This window comes from Balaenoptera ricei, chromosome 16 (genome assembly GCF_028023285.1).
Source record: "Balaenoptera ricei isolate mBalRic1 chromosome 16, mBalRic1.hap2, whole genome shotgun sequence".
NCBI classification, from domain to species: Eukaryota; Metazoa; Chordata; class Mammalia; order Artiodactyla; family Balaenopteridae; genus Balaenoptera; species Balaenoptera ricei.
Window position 1 is genome coordinate 109,518,645 of NC_082654.1, and position 15,704 is coordinate 109,534,348.

General features: G+C 40.6%; 1 protein-coding gene across 2 annotated transcripts in view; it reads left to right on the top strand.

The window, feature by feature from the left end:
• Window positions 1-15,704, top strand: part of MAP3K21 (mitogen-activated protein kinase kinase kinase 21) — a 139,004-nt gene that overhangs the window by 97,461 nt on the left and 25,839 nt on the right. Inside the window, exon 14 of one of the 2 annotated variants that reach the window (XR_009498074.1) lies at window positions 7,021-7,251. The exons of the other annotated variant lie outside the window; for it this stretch is intronic. The gene's annotated coding sequence lies outside the window, so the exon portion shown is untranslated. Of the gene's footprint in view, window positions 1-7,020; window positions 7,252-15,704 lie in introns of those variants that run through there. 2 annotated transcript variants of the gene reach the window in all.

Below are 15,704 nucleotides of genomic sequence, written 5' to 3' on the forward strand. Positions count from 1 at the left end.
AACAAAGATCCAATGCAACCATAAATTAATTAATTAATTAATTTAAAAAACTAGCTGCCCTGTGACGAAGCATGACCCTCAGGCTTTCCAGATTTCAGACCGCTCTGGTGGCCATTATATGAATTTTATTTTGGAGAATATTCACAACCATTGAATCATTGCCATTGTTCATCTGGTGCTTTGGCAGCTCACCATGGAGTCCAAGCCAAAGGGAAGGTGCTTGTATGTGAACACGGCAGGTGCTTTTTATACATGAGCGTGTGTGTGTATTTTAACTGCTCTCCAAAGCCTGTTAGATTATCTACTATTTCGAATTAGTTACACAATCTCCCTCCCATTAACTGAAAATGTAAGAAGCTCAGCGAATAATTAAAGTCTTAGGTCTTTATTTCTCTTATCCACTGTGATTTTCAGTTATGTACGTTGTATCAGTATGGAAGCCATGTTTTTCCTAAGAGTTGTAATGAAATCAGCTTTGAGAATCTGCACTTATATTTGTGGGGCTTACCCCTTCCCATCACTCTGACTTCCATACCACCCTCAAGAGGCCCTTCCTGACCATTCACTTTAAATTACCCTTTTCTCCAGTCAGTCCCATCACATTGCCTGGTTCTGTTATCTCGATGGCATTTATCACTAACAGAAATTACTACGTACATTTATTTGTTTGTTATTTTCTCTGTTGGAATTTTGATAGGGATTAAGCTGAAATGGCAGATTGCTTTGGGTACTATTGACATCTTAACAATATTAAGTCCTCCTACCCATGAACATGGGATGTCTTTCCATTTATTTAGATTTTCTTTAATTACATTCAGCAGTGTTTTGGAGTTTTCAGGTTATAAGTGAAAACTGAAATAAATTTAAATGAAATAAATTTAAATAAAATAATTTAAATGAAATAAATTTCAGTTAAATTTATTCCTGAGTATATTATTCTTTTCGATGCTATTATGAATGGAATTGCTTTTTAAATTCTCTTTTCAGATTGTTAGTTGCAGGTGTATAGAAACAAAACTGATTTTGGTGTGTTAATTTTGTACCTTGCAACTATGCTAAATTTGTTTATTGTTACTCTTCTAGTAGCTTCCTTGTGGATTATTTGGGATCTTTTAATATAGGATCATATCATATGTGAATAGAGATAGTTTCTTTCTTCCTTTCCTATTATTTCTTCTTCTTGTCTAATTGCTCTAGCTAGAACTTCCACTACAATGTTGAACAGCAGTGATGAGTGCAGGCATCCTTGTATTCTTCCTGATCTTAGGGGGAAAGCTTTCCGTTTTTCACCATTTACTATGATGTTAGGCGTGAGTTTTTCATAAACACTCTTTATCATCTTGAGGAAGTCCCCTTCTACTTCTAGCTTTCTGAATGCTTTTATCATGGAAATGTGTTCGATTTTGTCAAATGCTTTTTCTGTGTTAATTGAGATGATCACATGTTTTATTACTCTATTCTATTAATGTGGCCTATGACATTGATTGATTTTCTATTTTGAACCACCATTGTATTCATGGTGCAGTGAATCCAACTTGGTCCCCGTGTATAACACTTTTAATATGATATTGGATTCAGTTTGCTAGTATTTTCTTGAGAAATTTTTCATCTGTATTCATAAGAGATATTGGTCTATAATTTCTTTTCTTGTGATACCTCTATCTGGTTTTGGTATTAGGGTAATACTGGCCTCATAGAATGAGTTAGGAAAGAACTCTCCTCTTCTATTTTTTGGAGGAGTTTGGAGGGATTGCGATTAATTCTTTTCAAAATGTTTGGTAGAATTCACCAATGAAGCCATCTCATCCTGGTCTATTCTTTGTTGGGAGGTTTTCGATTACTGATTCCATCTCTCATTTTAGGTCTGTGAGGTTTTTTATTTTTTCTTAAATCAATTTATGTAATTTGTGTGATTGGCTCCTCTTCCTTCTTTCAAGCTGACAGACTGTTTTTTTTTTTTGTTTTGTTTTTTATTTATTTTTGGCTGCGTTGGGTCTTCGTTGCTGCACCCAGGCTTTCTCTAGCTGCGGCGAGCGGGGGCTACTCTTCGTTGCGGTGCACGGGCTTCTCATTGCGGTGGCTTCTCTTGTTGTGGAGCACAGGCTCTAGGTGCACGGGCTTCAGTAGTTGTGGCACGCAGGCTCGGTAGTTATGGCTCGTGGGCTCTAGAGCAAAGGCTCAGTAGTTGTGGTACACAGGCTTAGTTGCTCTGTGGCATGTGGGATCTTCCCGGACCAGGGCTCGAACCCGTGTCCCCTGCAGTGGCAGGTGGATTCTTAACCACTGTGCCACCAGGGAAGTCCCTGAAAGACTGTTTTAAGGTATTATATCTTTCCTTCTATTATTATCATTTTTTTCAAAGCCAGCATATATTCAGAATTAACTCAGTTTCTCTTCTAAGTAAAATCAAGTTCCCTACATTTTTGTTAAAAACTTAACATCTTCCCTGTGACTAGCTGAAGCCCAATTCATTTACAACGAGAATTTCTGTAGTGACAAGAATCTCTCTTTCATTGGATCATTAATTACTCGTTTACATTTCAGAGTAACAAGGTTTCAGAAGGAAAATAACAACTGGTAGTTATTTAAAGAGCATTTCCACAACTAACTGGCTGTTTGGAGCCATTATCTTTTTCATGACAACATGGGGACAATTGCTCTTACTACCAGGATCTATTTTATTTTACTGACTATGGTGGTAGTTGTAAACTGAAACATCTTTCACAGTGTCTGCTCTAATTAAAAGCATCGTAAAATGCTGTTGAATTCCCTGATCCAAAATATTTGAGTCATTACGAGTTTTCTCACATGCGTTAATGATTTAATTAACTAAACTCCTTAAATCGAATCCTTTATCAGCATTATATGTTGGCAAAGATACAACATTCTCATCCTTACATCTTACAAAAGTTCATTTTCTAACACAAAGAGAACACATCTCTGCAAGTGTGAAAGAATACATTTCTAAAGAAATTTCAACTTCCACTTAAAGATCAGGGCAGCCAGGGGAGGAGAGATTACCCATGAATCACTAGCTTCTCTTCAAGTTCTCCTGTCAATGGCCTAAATGCCTGTCAACAATTAGTAAATTTTAAAAGAGTACCAGCAATATCAATCCTGTTTGCAGCCCCACTATTTATTTTAATACTGCTTCTGTTTAGGATGTTCTAGAACAAATTGAGCAGTAAACTGTTCCTCAACTCCAAACCAAAAGGTCTCAGGTTGAGGGTGGGGCATATGTTGGGGTAGTAGTAAGTTTAATAGCAATAGTTCATCTCTTTTCCAATTAAAAAACCCCAAATATCTATATCTATATCTATATCTCACAATACATACAAATGAGGATGACATTAAAAATTGACCAGTGGCACTTCAAGGACATTGTCAATCAGAACAGACATAAGCCACAAGCAGCCACTCCTACACCAGTGCAGACTGGATTAGATGAGTGTCAGCCATGATGTGTGTGTGTGCGTGTGTGTTACGCTTGTGTGTGTGAATGCACCAACTATATATGTATTGCTTATATAATGTGACAAAGAAATGAAAGTGCCTTGGCCAAGAGGAGAGAGGAAAGAGATGGAGAAAGGGGAGGGAGATAGTGTTCACCCAAGTAGTAGGGTGCTGCCCCACGACACTAATTAGTGACTTATTTATAAAGATTTCTTATTTTTTAAAAGCATTCAGCTTTTCAAAGTGCTTTCACCCTCTCTCATTTTATCCTCATTATCAAAAATAGAAAAATAGTCTTGCTTTATAGCTTCAGTAGAGAACTAGAAAGACGAGATTAGGAAATCATCTTCTAACTCTTAGAGAGTTATAGAGTTCTTCCTCTACGAGTTGTCTTGGAAGTAAACCTGTTTCAACTCAGATTCTGGGTTGAGGCCCTTGCCCTTTCACCATGTGAGGGACTCTAATGTGACCTTGCTACAGTAAATTTGTCTGGACAAGTGGGGACTTCACTTATTCTGCCAGCCCCGGCCAGCTCTGTCCTCGGATCATTCCTCACGGTCTGACTGTTCTGTTCCCTCTAGATGTTGACTCTGCTCCTGACCCTGGGCCCAGCTCAGTGTTTGACAAGCCTCCCAAGGATACAAGCTTAGCACCTGTTTCTAGCTTTATTGTTCTCATGTTAGTTCTGGTAGCTCAGTGAGTCTTATATCTCCACATGATTCAAGATGGGCACATTGTTCTCATATTTAGCGTGGACATCATCATCATTATTATTATTATTTTTGCCAGTTGGGAAAGTGAAGCTTTGTATAACTCATTTCTTCCCAGAACTTTTCAGTCCGAGAGTAAAAGCAGGGCCACATTTACAGCTATGACCACCACAAATGCTGTTGCCCTTAAATGACCTGCTCCTGCTCCCATCTGTTTCTCTGAGGCCTCAGACGTTTTCTCACTTAAGCTTTCATGGGGGTCTGATCATTTTCTCCTCTTCTCTTTTGAAACCTGCCCAACCTCCTCTTAGTGACGTGTCTACAGCTGGGTACATCAGTGATTATAAACTTGTAAGGATGAGTGTGACTGGGTCAATGTCAGGAGTCCTCCCATGTGTGCCAAAGGCACGATACCGCTCACTTCCTCCAAAGCTTCCTGCACCCTTTCGAACCACTTATGTTGCTTCTTGATGCTGCTAACACACTTTCTACAGTTGCCAATTCTCAAGCACGGGTCTCCCCCCGTAGAGTTCTTCTGGGTGCATCCCTCTGAGGATGCTGTTAATGTGTCGGAGCACTTGAGTTACTAGAGCTTGGCCACATCCTATAGAGGCCCCATAGGGCCAAATACTTCTGGTGTTACAGGAAAATCCCTTTCCTCTACTTTTATGTTAATCTCTGTTAAACAGCTCTCCGAATTTTAGAAAATGGGAATGTATGAGATCGTATATAACCAGAAAATCTACAATATGGTTTTAGAGTGTTCACAGGCTTTACAATATTAGAATCACTCTCTCTCCACCCACCCACCCCCGCTTCTCTCCCTCTTTATCTCCCTCTCACTCTAACTCTCTCCCTTCTTCCCTGGTCTCCATCTCTGACCATTTCAAAGCCCTCCATTTCTCTCTCCGTCGGCCTCATTCCCTCCTACTGTGAAGAGATTTCCTTCCTGGGCAAGTGTGATGGGTTTGATGAGAAATGGTCTCCAACTGACCCAGGCTTACATCATTCCAGCTTAGCAGGAAAGACACTGCTTCTCTCTTTCAACAGCCATATATAAAAACTCACCAAGGACACAATATCGTTCAGTTTGGGTCAGGCACCCTTCCTTGGGTCAATCACTGCAGTTGAAGGATAAGATATTGGGGCTGGGAACACCATTCAATTCTCACAAAAGATAGGCAATTCCACAAAGAAGAGAAAGTAGTACTATCAGAAGAGGGGAATAAGGAACGCTGGGCAGAAAAAAATGCAATAAATGCTCAGTTGATAAGACAAATGTCTTACAGAGTTTGGAGTGAGGAAGTGTTAAGTTTTATTTGCCATACACCTCTCTCTAGAACTCAGAGATGAATCCATGGAGAACAGCCTAGTGGCAGACTATACTTTTCAGTCTCCCATCCTCTACTATGACCGAGGCTGTAATACTGGTCAGAGCTGTGCCAACTCTCCCTCTCTCTTTTTTTTTAAATTAATTACTTAATTTATTTATTTATTTTGGCTGCGCTGGGTCTCTGTTGAGGCGCGCGGGCTTCTCTAGTTGCGGCGTATGGGCTCTAGAGCGTGTGGGCTCAGTAGTTGCAGTGCATGGGCTTAGTTGCAGTATGTCGGATCTTAGTTCCCTGGCCAGGGATGGAACCTGGGCCCACTGCATTGGGAGCGGGGAGTCTTAACCACTGGACCACCAGGGAAGTCCTTGTGCCAACTCTCTTTTTGTGGATGAGTTCTTTCTAGGACACTCTTTAATCTTCCATGCTATAAACTCATGGTGGGCCACTGCAACACCAGACCAGTGTGATCACTAAATCCTAAAATGGGTAACCCTTGGGCCTCTGGAAGATGCATAATGTCTTGCTCCTTCTGTAATTATCATGGGGAATTATAATATCTGCTTCTATCAATGTCTAGGTTTCCTGTAATGATTAATTACTTGGAGCCTTTGCAAAGTGTTTTAAGGTCCTTTCAAATGGTGATGATGTGAGTAGAAAATATCTCATTAATATATCCCATATCATTTTAGTTCAGTTTAAGAAATTTATGAATGTTTTGATTTTTGTATAATGCTATATTTTACCCAAAAATGCCATGGAAGAAAATTTTCATCCTCTAAATCAAGACAAATGGAGTGGACAGCTATGTTTCTGGAATCATTTATATATAACCCTCACCAAAAGAAGGATCTTGGAGTAGAGGACATTGAGAAGTTGTTCCCACCATTGCACCAAGCCCTAAACTTATTTTGCCAGATGGAAACATTTTATCCAGATTGTTCTATTTTTGCTAAATCCCACACTATCAAATTTTTAAGCAAAAAGAAAACTTATCTGAACTGACATATGGCATGCTTTTGTACAGCTCAGCACGGAAAGCATTAGACGTTGAGGGCCTAGTTTTTAACACCTTACATTGCTTCCTTTTGTTTATGGATACAAATCAAGCATGGTGGTAGTTGACCCTCAGGTTTCTATCTCAGCTTCAACCTCTCCTTGCCCTCCTGATTATACAACCATTGTCTCCTCACACCTCCATGGGCATCGTAATGGATCCATCAAATAGAATTCTTCCTACCTAAATGGGACCCCCAAATCAAGTTCTCTGTGTCAGCTGTTCAACTCTCTCTCAGCTTGAACCCCACCCTTCTCTCTCTTATTTTGTGATGCTTGGCTGGGACTCCACAAACCCCATTTCGGCTTCGCCAGCTGCGCTTGTGCGGCTCTGCCAATAGGGGGCGCTAGAGGGAGCCGTCAAGCCCGGAGGAAGAAGGGACTCTTCCTGTTTGCCTCCTATTTCTGGTTTGCTTTCTCTTCTTTGGGCCTCCTGTTCTCGTCACGGGTTGTTTTGTTTTTTTACCTGGCAGGGGCTGTTCATGCAACACCTGCAGTGATTCCAATTTGACGTTTTTCCGGATCTCATTAGAGAAACCAACAGCAGCCATCAGCCGGCACCCCCTTCTCAGGGGCCTGGGTCCTAGCTCTTCAGGGCTCGTCATCTAAGCTGAGAGACAACAGCAAAAAGCAGCACGCTCCGCGCATCCTACTTTCAGCTCCGTGGGATCCCTTTTCCAGGCTTCTCAGTGATAACGATTCCAACCTATTCTCTTGTTCTCCCAGCCTCGGGAGTGGCAGCTGCTTCCTGCAGGCATAATTTGGTGGTGCCTTAGTGTGCATTTTGCTGTTTTAGCTCTTTAATACCTAGGGGTTGGGTTTGTTTTGGTTTTGGTTTGGTTTGGTTTGTTTTTTTGTTTTTGGCCGCACCGTGCGTCATGTGGGATCTTAGTTCCCGGAACAGGGATCGAACCTGCGTCCCCTGCAGTGGGAGCTCAGAGTCTTAACCACTGGACCACCAGGGAAGTCCCTTACGGTTTTTTTTTTCTAATACTAAATTTTTTTTTTATTTCTTTAATTTTTTTTTTTAAATTTTATTTATTTATTTTTGGTTGTGTTGGGTCTTCGTTTCTGTGCGAGGGCTTTCTCTAGTTGTGGCAAGCGGGGGCCACTCTTCATCGCGGTGCGCGGGCCTCTCATTATCGCGGCCTCTCTTGTTGCGGAGCACAGGCTCCAGACGCGCAGGCTCAGTAGTTGTGGCTCACGGGCCTAGTTGCTCCGCAGCATGTGGGATCTTCCCAGACCAGGGCTCGAACCCGTGTCCCCTGCATTGGCAGGCAGATTCTCAACCCCTGCGCCACCAGGGAAACCCAATACTAAATTGTTATATTCAATTACCTGTGCTAAAATAGCTGGTATGATTTCTTTCTCCTAACTGGATGGTGACTGAAACGTTCCCAATCTTGGTTAAAAGGATCATCATCCTTTGGAAGGATGGGCCATTTCCACACCCACTGGCTCAGGCCAAAGCCTGGGGCGTCCTCTTTGATTTCTCCCTTTCCCTCACACCACGTAGTCAGTCTGTTTGCAGATCCTCCAGGCCCTGCCTTCAGAACACATGCTGAATGTCATCACAGTTTATCACTTCCATTTCTACCACTTTCATCTAAAATGCTCTCATTTTTGCCTGGATTACTGTTGCAGCCCCCTAACTGATTTCCTGAATCTGCCCTTGCCCCCTATATATCAGACCCTATATGTCACACCTCAGCCAGACTCATCTTTTTTTAAAATTTATTTTGTTGAAGTACAGTTGATTTACAATGTTGTGTTAATTTCTGCTGTACAGCAAAGTGATTCAGTTACACATATGTATATACATTCCTTTTCATATTATTTTCCATTATGGTTTATCACAGGATATTGAATATAGTTCCCTGTGCTCTACAGTAGGACCTTGTTGTTTATCCATCCTTTATGTAATAGTTTGCATCTGCTAATCCCAAACTCCCAGTCCATCCCTCCTCCAGCCCCCTCCCCCTTGGCAACCACAAATCTGTTCTTTATGAGCCAGACTGATCTTTTGAAAACTTAAGTCAGATGATGTCACTCTTCTCTTCTCAACTCTCAGTTGGCTTCCCTTGTATTTTAAAAAGATCCAAGCTCTTTGCCCAGGCCCTCCCGGCCTTACCTGACTGGCCCCGGCACCCTCTCTGACCTCACATCCTGACACACACCCCACCCCACCCTGCTCCTCTGCTGCAGCCACTCTGGCCTTTTGTCGTTGCCTGGACCTGAGGCCACTTTTCCCACCTCAAGACCTGTTCCTGCCGGCACCTCTCCCCAGAGCTCTCACCTCCAGGATTTTTGGACGTCTCATTTCTACACAAGCGTCGGGACCTCGTGCAATGTCATCTTTAAATAGATAGCTCCCTCCCCACCTTCACCCCGCCCCCAACCCAGCACAGAGAACTAAGACTTTTCCAGACTTCTTCATTGCTCATATCACAGAAATATGACGTGCCAGGCACTGCCCAGAGCACTTTACGTGATAACGAAGGCCTTTCTCACAACAATTAAATCGTTATGTTATTATTCCTACTTTAAGATGACAAGTAGGGCTTATTTTTCTCATGCAGTGAAATCTAGATGTAGGCAGCATGGGGCTGGAGCAGCTCCCAAGGTTGTCAACCCGGATCCAGGCTCCTTCCATTAATCTGTTCCCCTTTATGAACACGTGGCTTTGTTCTGCTGGTTATAAGATGGCTGCTATACCTCCAGAAGGTGTGTCTGCTTTCCAAAAAGATAAAGGAGGGGAAAGTGAAAGACCAGGGGGTATGCCAGCTGAGTTGGTCCCATTTTATCGGAAAAACCATTGCTCCAAAGACAAGGCCATCCCCCAGCCACCCCAGCTTAGATTTCATCAGCAAAAATGGGTCATAATGCAAAGCGCTTTGGCCAGGTGAATATTTTAGCTGTGTACAATGCCACCCCAAGGGAAATTGGGATTCTGTTAGTAATAACGAAGAGAAGAATGGCTATTAAGAGGGTCAGTACTTTCCAACCACGGTGAGGTGTGATTGCAGGGGCTCATGGAGACTTTCCAGGGGAGTCTTGGAAATCATTTTCCAGTGTGACTTCCATTTATGTAGTCCATCTAAAAGTGATCTGCTTTAAAAAGCATAGTACCAGTCTTCTTTAACCACTCCTGCTTTTAAAACTGCCCTCTGCCCACTTTGCAATATAGAACCACACGCCCATAACCAACCCTGAAATTTACTATGGTGCATTGCCCGGGGGATCTAAAAACCTCTAGGATAGGAACTTCCCTGGTGGTCCAGTGGTTAAGACTCTGCACTTCCAGTTCAGGGGATGCGGGTTTGATCCCTGGTCAGGGAACTAGGATCCCACATAAAATTTAAAACAATAAATAAAAATAAAAACCCTCTAGGATATAACCAAAGGGACAAGTCAAAATAATGGTATCACACAGCCTCTTTTATTAAAGCAGAACTATCCTGGTGGGGATTCTAGTCTTTTCGTATATTATGCATATTTACCTTAAGAGCAAAGCATGGTACTAGAAATGATTGATTTGGGCCAATATCATAAATATTTTGAATACAGCTATGTTGTTGAGTGGAGCCATAGAGTTTTTGGGGGGTTTTCCCCCCCCCCCTTTATTTTTATTTATTTATTTATTTTTAACATCTTTATTGGAGTATAATTGCTTTACAATGGTGTGTTAGTTTCTGCTTTATAACAAAGTGAATCAGCTATACATATACATATTTGACTATTTTTGTCTGCATGCCTTTATCTTTTCCATCCTCTGGTCTTTGTGGAAGAATTTATTGCTTTTGAAGAAGAGTCTTTGAGAGCAAAGCAAAGAGAGCATCCTAAGGAATAAAGAGGGCAGGGAGAGGTATTGTACTCTCACAGCAACAGAGGTCTGTGTCTTTATCTCTCTTATCTGTCTGTCTATCACTCTCTTAGAATTAGGATTCAGAAGTAAGAGGGGGGGACATAGAAATGCATATAAGTAAAGTTTATTTGAATTGGAAAATCAAGGACAATGTTTCTGGCACATGTTATTCTGGTTTTGCTGATTTGTTTGATAATAGAGATTGGATTTGGTATTTAGGTTATACAGTGAAAATTTTCCATAGTTTCCATAAGGTAAATCTTAAACAGTGTTCTGAAGAAAATCTTTTACAAACACATAATGAGTATTTCTTTTTTAAAAAATGACAATGATGTTTTGAAATGAACAAAATTTCAATTTTCTTAACCTCTCCACTAGACTGGGTTAAATAAATGTCTCCAAGGGAAAGAATGGCAGGTGTAATTAGTAGGTATTGAATAACTTAAGGTTAATCCTTTTTGGTATCGTCCCAGAGACTAAGAAAGGAAATGACACCAAAGACTAGAAATAAATGCTTTTGCAAGTCAGATGGTCTCTAATACTTTGTTTTCAAGAATATTAAAGGTGCAACGAATCGCTTTGTCAGCTAATCATCAAAAAAGAAATAAAAAGATTGATCACTGTTACGTTAGGTATTCAGATCAGAAGAAGAACATTTTAAAAAGTGATACTGTTATAACAAAACTCCTTCTATTCCCATCTACTTGCGTTATGTGTTTCTTAATTTTTGTCTATAAAACATGAAAATAGGAATAAAACTGATGAGGAACACTGTCTTACAATAGCAATTTATAATATTCACCCATGGAAATATAAACTAATCTTTTTTTTTTTGGAAACATAAACTAATCTAAAAATAACTTTACCCGACTTATTTAAAAGGCATTTCTAATAAAAATTTGTATTTTCCACTTAGTAGTTATCAAAACATATAATTATTTTATTTTGATTGATATTATCCTATTAATATTTATAAACATAATTGAATTCAGAAGAAATTATTTTGATCAGATCTTGGGGTCACCAATTTAAAAAAAAAAATACACATATACATACTTATGTATGTTGGAGGATATCAAATTGTTCTGGTAGTTATTAGAATTCAGTGGATATATGGTATTTATACTCCTTCAGAAATAATTAAAAGAATTATTTTTTACTATTTTAAATTTATATATATCCAGTACAACACTATCTAATATAATAATAATTTATTATAATTTCTATAAATATTTTTAAATTATATTTAAAACTCTAAACTAATATACTTTGCAACTATTTAAATTTAAAATAAAATTTTTCTGATGTCAGCTTAAAAATACATTGTTTTTCCAAAAAATTTTAGGAGACACGTGGGCAAAAATGTTTAAAGATTATAGGAAAGGACAACTACCAGTGTCATTGACACCGTTCCTTTCTTAAATCTATTGTCACAAAGCTGTCACTGTATGACTAGGTTTTCAAGTGTATCTCATAAATCAAGCTATGGAACTCTTAAAAGCAGCTCCTGAACTTCAAGGCTAAGGCCAGCAGGTGGAGTGATGTGAGAAGCTAGTTAAATCATTAAGTAACAAATGCCTCTTAAGCACCCATTCAGCTGTATGTGCGCACCTTACAGGTTTCAATATAAATAAGAGATGGGACCTGCTCCCAAAGAGTTCATAGACTGGCATGTAAATAATACATTATAATACAAAATTGTAATACAATATTTTTTTCCTCTTAAAAATGGAACTAAGTTCAACTTGTGCAAATTAGTTTAAATAGAATACAATATTTCTACAGTCGTGTGCATAAGGAGTTGTGGGAACATAGGGCGCTGGATTTGAGAGGAGTGGGCCTCAGGGAAAACTCCACTGTTACAGAATATTTAGATACATGCCCATTCCCACAGATTTATAATCACTCAGTTTTCTCCTTATTTTTTGCATAGATAGACAGATACACCTTATAGTAGTGAAGATTTTCCATTTCTCCATGTTCTTTAATGGATTTTATCTATGTGGTTACCTTGTTTTCACATGTTATCATTATAGGTAAGTACAATTTTATATTCTGGTTTTTTCCCCTCTGAGCATTAACGTACCCATTTTCACAAATAGACATAAGTACTATGGAACAAGCATGGAAAGTAACCCAAGCCAAGAGTCTTACTAGATGTGTTTGGTCCCTAGTAACAGTGGATGCCAACCAGGGTCCTATGTAGAGCTGTGACTGAAATATTCCTTTAGCACTCAACCTGAATCTTAAATTGAATTAGCTGCACGATAGGAGCTTCTGAGGAAGGAATTTCTTCTAAGGGAGAAGAGTAACGATGTCAAAGGAAAATGGCTATAAAGGTAATGCTCACACCGCCTCCTGATCCCTTCATAAAGATGAAATGTGAGAGATGTGTTTGGAAATCCTGTACTTTTGCAGACTGTGGCAGGTTAACATCTTTATTTACATATTCTATTCTATCTTATTCTCTCCTATAGACAGTGATTTGTCAGATAATGTGGAAATAGTGTGGGAAATACAGAGATAGGTAAAATCCTATCATGGTAGATGATATTTTCCTCGCTTTTGCCATGATGTACCAAGATGAGGTGTGTCTAATAATCATCAGACAATGCCTACCTTAATACCCTGTGTGATTTGATACTTAATAAGGATGAGTCGTAAAAACGACCATGAGAAAGTTGGTGGGGGCTTCCCTGGTGGCGCAGTGGTTGAGAATCTGCCTGCCAATGCAGGGGACGCAGGTTCGAGCCCTGGTCTGGGAAGATCCCACATGCCACGGAGCAACTAGGCCCGTGAGCCACAACTACTGAGCCTGCGCGTCTGGATCCTGTGCTCCCAACAAGAGAGGCCGTGATAGTGAGAGACCCGCGCACCGCAATGAAGGGTGGCCCCCGCTTGCCGCAACTAGAGAAAGCTCTTGCACAGAAACGAAGACCCAACACAGCCAAAAATAAAAATAAAAAAATAAAAATAAAAAAAAGAAAGTTGGTGGCTTGACCACAGCAAAGGCATGCTGCATCCTGTGGGAGGGATGATGGCTCCTGGGAAGTGGTACCCATGGGGGTGACCACAGTGGCAGATGGAGAGCAGGTGAAGCGTGTCTCTGCCTACCAGTCATGATAGCATGTCTGGGGAGACAGGCATATACATCCCAGACTACATGGAGAGATATATAGCATTAGCTATGTTGTGCCATATTCTGTACTAAAAACATATTTTAGGAAAGAAAAAAGAGTAGCTCTGGTAGCTGGTAGCTGGTCTGGCACTCTGAGCCAGACACACCTCATCTTGGTACATCATGGCAAAAGCAAGGAAAATATTATCTACCATGACACCAAGGTGTCATCTGCTAACTATAAAAAATGTCAGAGAGCAATAACATCAAGTGAGGTCACTCTGTGTCTGTGATGTGGTGAGATAGACCAAGACTCCTCCAGAAAAACAAGAGGATAATGCAAATCACAAAAATAACCAGACATTCCTGTCTCCCAGCTCACAGGAGTGACTGCTGCTTCTTTACCAATTACAGCTTTAGCTTTGCTCCTGCACCTTCTAGATAAAAAAATTCAAGCTACCCAATCATGGAATTGTCCCTGCTTTCTGACAGGATTCAATCCAGAACAATTGTTCACTTTCTTAAACCCTCTCCAAAATGACTTAACACAAGCTCAGGTCCTTTAACAAGCTTCTCCTGAGAGCCTCTTCTGGAGATGCTGTGTGTTGCCCCAGAGCTTCACATGGTGAGTGTCTCCCTTTGTTTGTCATTATTTATTTATTACCTTCTTTATTACTGCTGAGCCAAGTAATAAACCCAAATCTGACTGCAGGTGAGTTTCTCGTGGTCTTTGGCTAGTGATGTGAACAATGTATGAATTCATTTAATCTTCACAATAACCCCTTGAGGAAAGAACCATTATATCCCCATTTTCCAGATGATAAAACAAAGGGACATAGATTGAGTGAATTGGCCAAAGCGACACAGCTAGGGAGTGGCACAGCTGGAATTTTAATCTTGGAAGTCTGGAACCCAAGTCTGTGCTCTCTGTTATTGCTAATGCTGCTACTCGATGAAAACGAACAGCAGGGCTATATAGTAACATGTTAACTATGTAGGATGGACAACACATGCAAAAGGAATTAGAGAAGAAAAAGTCAGGATGGATTTTTTTTTTTTTTTTTTACAGAGAAAACCAAGAAAAGCTTTTTTTAAGAAAGACAATCCTTGAGCAGGCATTGAAGGTTGGGGTGGTGGAGGTCCTTCAGGAGAGGAGAGAGGAAGGCTCTGACCCCAACTACAGGTCCCCAGAATGATGTGCCTAATAGAAGGAGAAAAAATAATAACGTTGTGTATATGTATAATCTACCTAGCAAGGGACACACTTGCGACTAGAAAGATAATGGAGGAGTTTCTTCATGGCTATTGTTGAAGCCTGGCTGGTAGAGACCTCCTGATATAGTTCTATTCAGTGTTCCTAGAACTATTGCAGTACTCCCTGGGATGTCAGAATGAATCTTCTAAGAAGAGGATGTGATTTATTTCCTTCTCCATTCTCCTCCTTCAAATCCCAAACTGATTTTAACAATTTAACAGGCTGTTCCTCTGGAACCAGGGTCTGGCCGCAGGATCCAGGGTACCTCCATAATTGCAAGCCTTAGAGTTCTTTTTGGACTCTGGTCAATCCCACTGCATGGTAGGGATTCAGGGAGTGCCCCCAAAAGAGAAATGGGGATCCGGGTCCATGCAGGTTTCAGGCCAGGCTTGAGGTGCCTCTCTAAGGTAGCACGACTGGCCCCAGCCAGTCACAGGCACCAGAGGAGGATTTAGAACATTTTGAGGAAAGTGCTCTAAAGTCCATGGTCTCTTGAAGCACAGGACCCAAGACAGGAGTCCTGCTTGGCTTGGTCTCAGTGCAATACTTCAAGGAGCCAAGCGTAAAGACAAGAGCCAAAAGCCTGAGTTTAGCAGAGACTTCAGTTAATTCCTATCACAGGGAAACTACAGCTTGGAATACCAGGAAAGCAGGACTTGGTATCATCCTTGGCTTTCTATGGAACCTGAAAGGACATGCCTTAGAAATGAGGACTGCATTCCAGGACCAGGGGGGTGTGTCCTAGGACTAGGGGAAAACTAAAATCCATTTCTCCCAACAAAGCCTAAAACAGAGCCTTGACAAGTTCAAGGTGAACCATCCATGATTTAACTGCCTGCTAAACCATAAGTGAACACTTCTCATAAGAAAATAACAGAATATAGAGTCTCTACAACACATAATCCACAATTTCTATTAT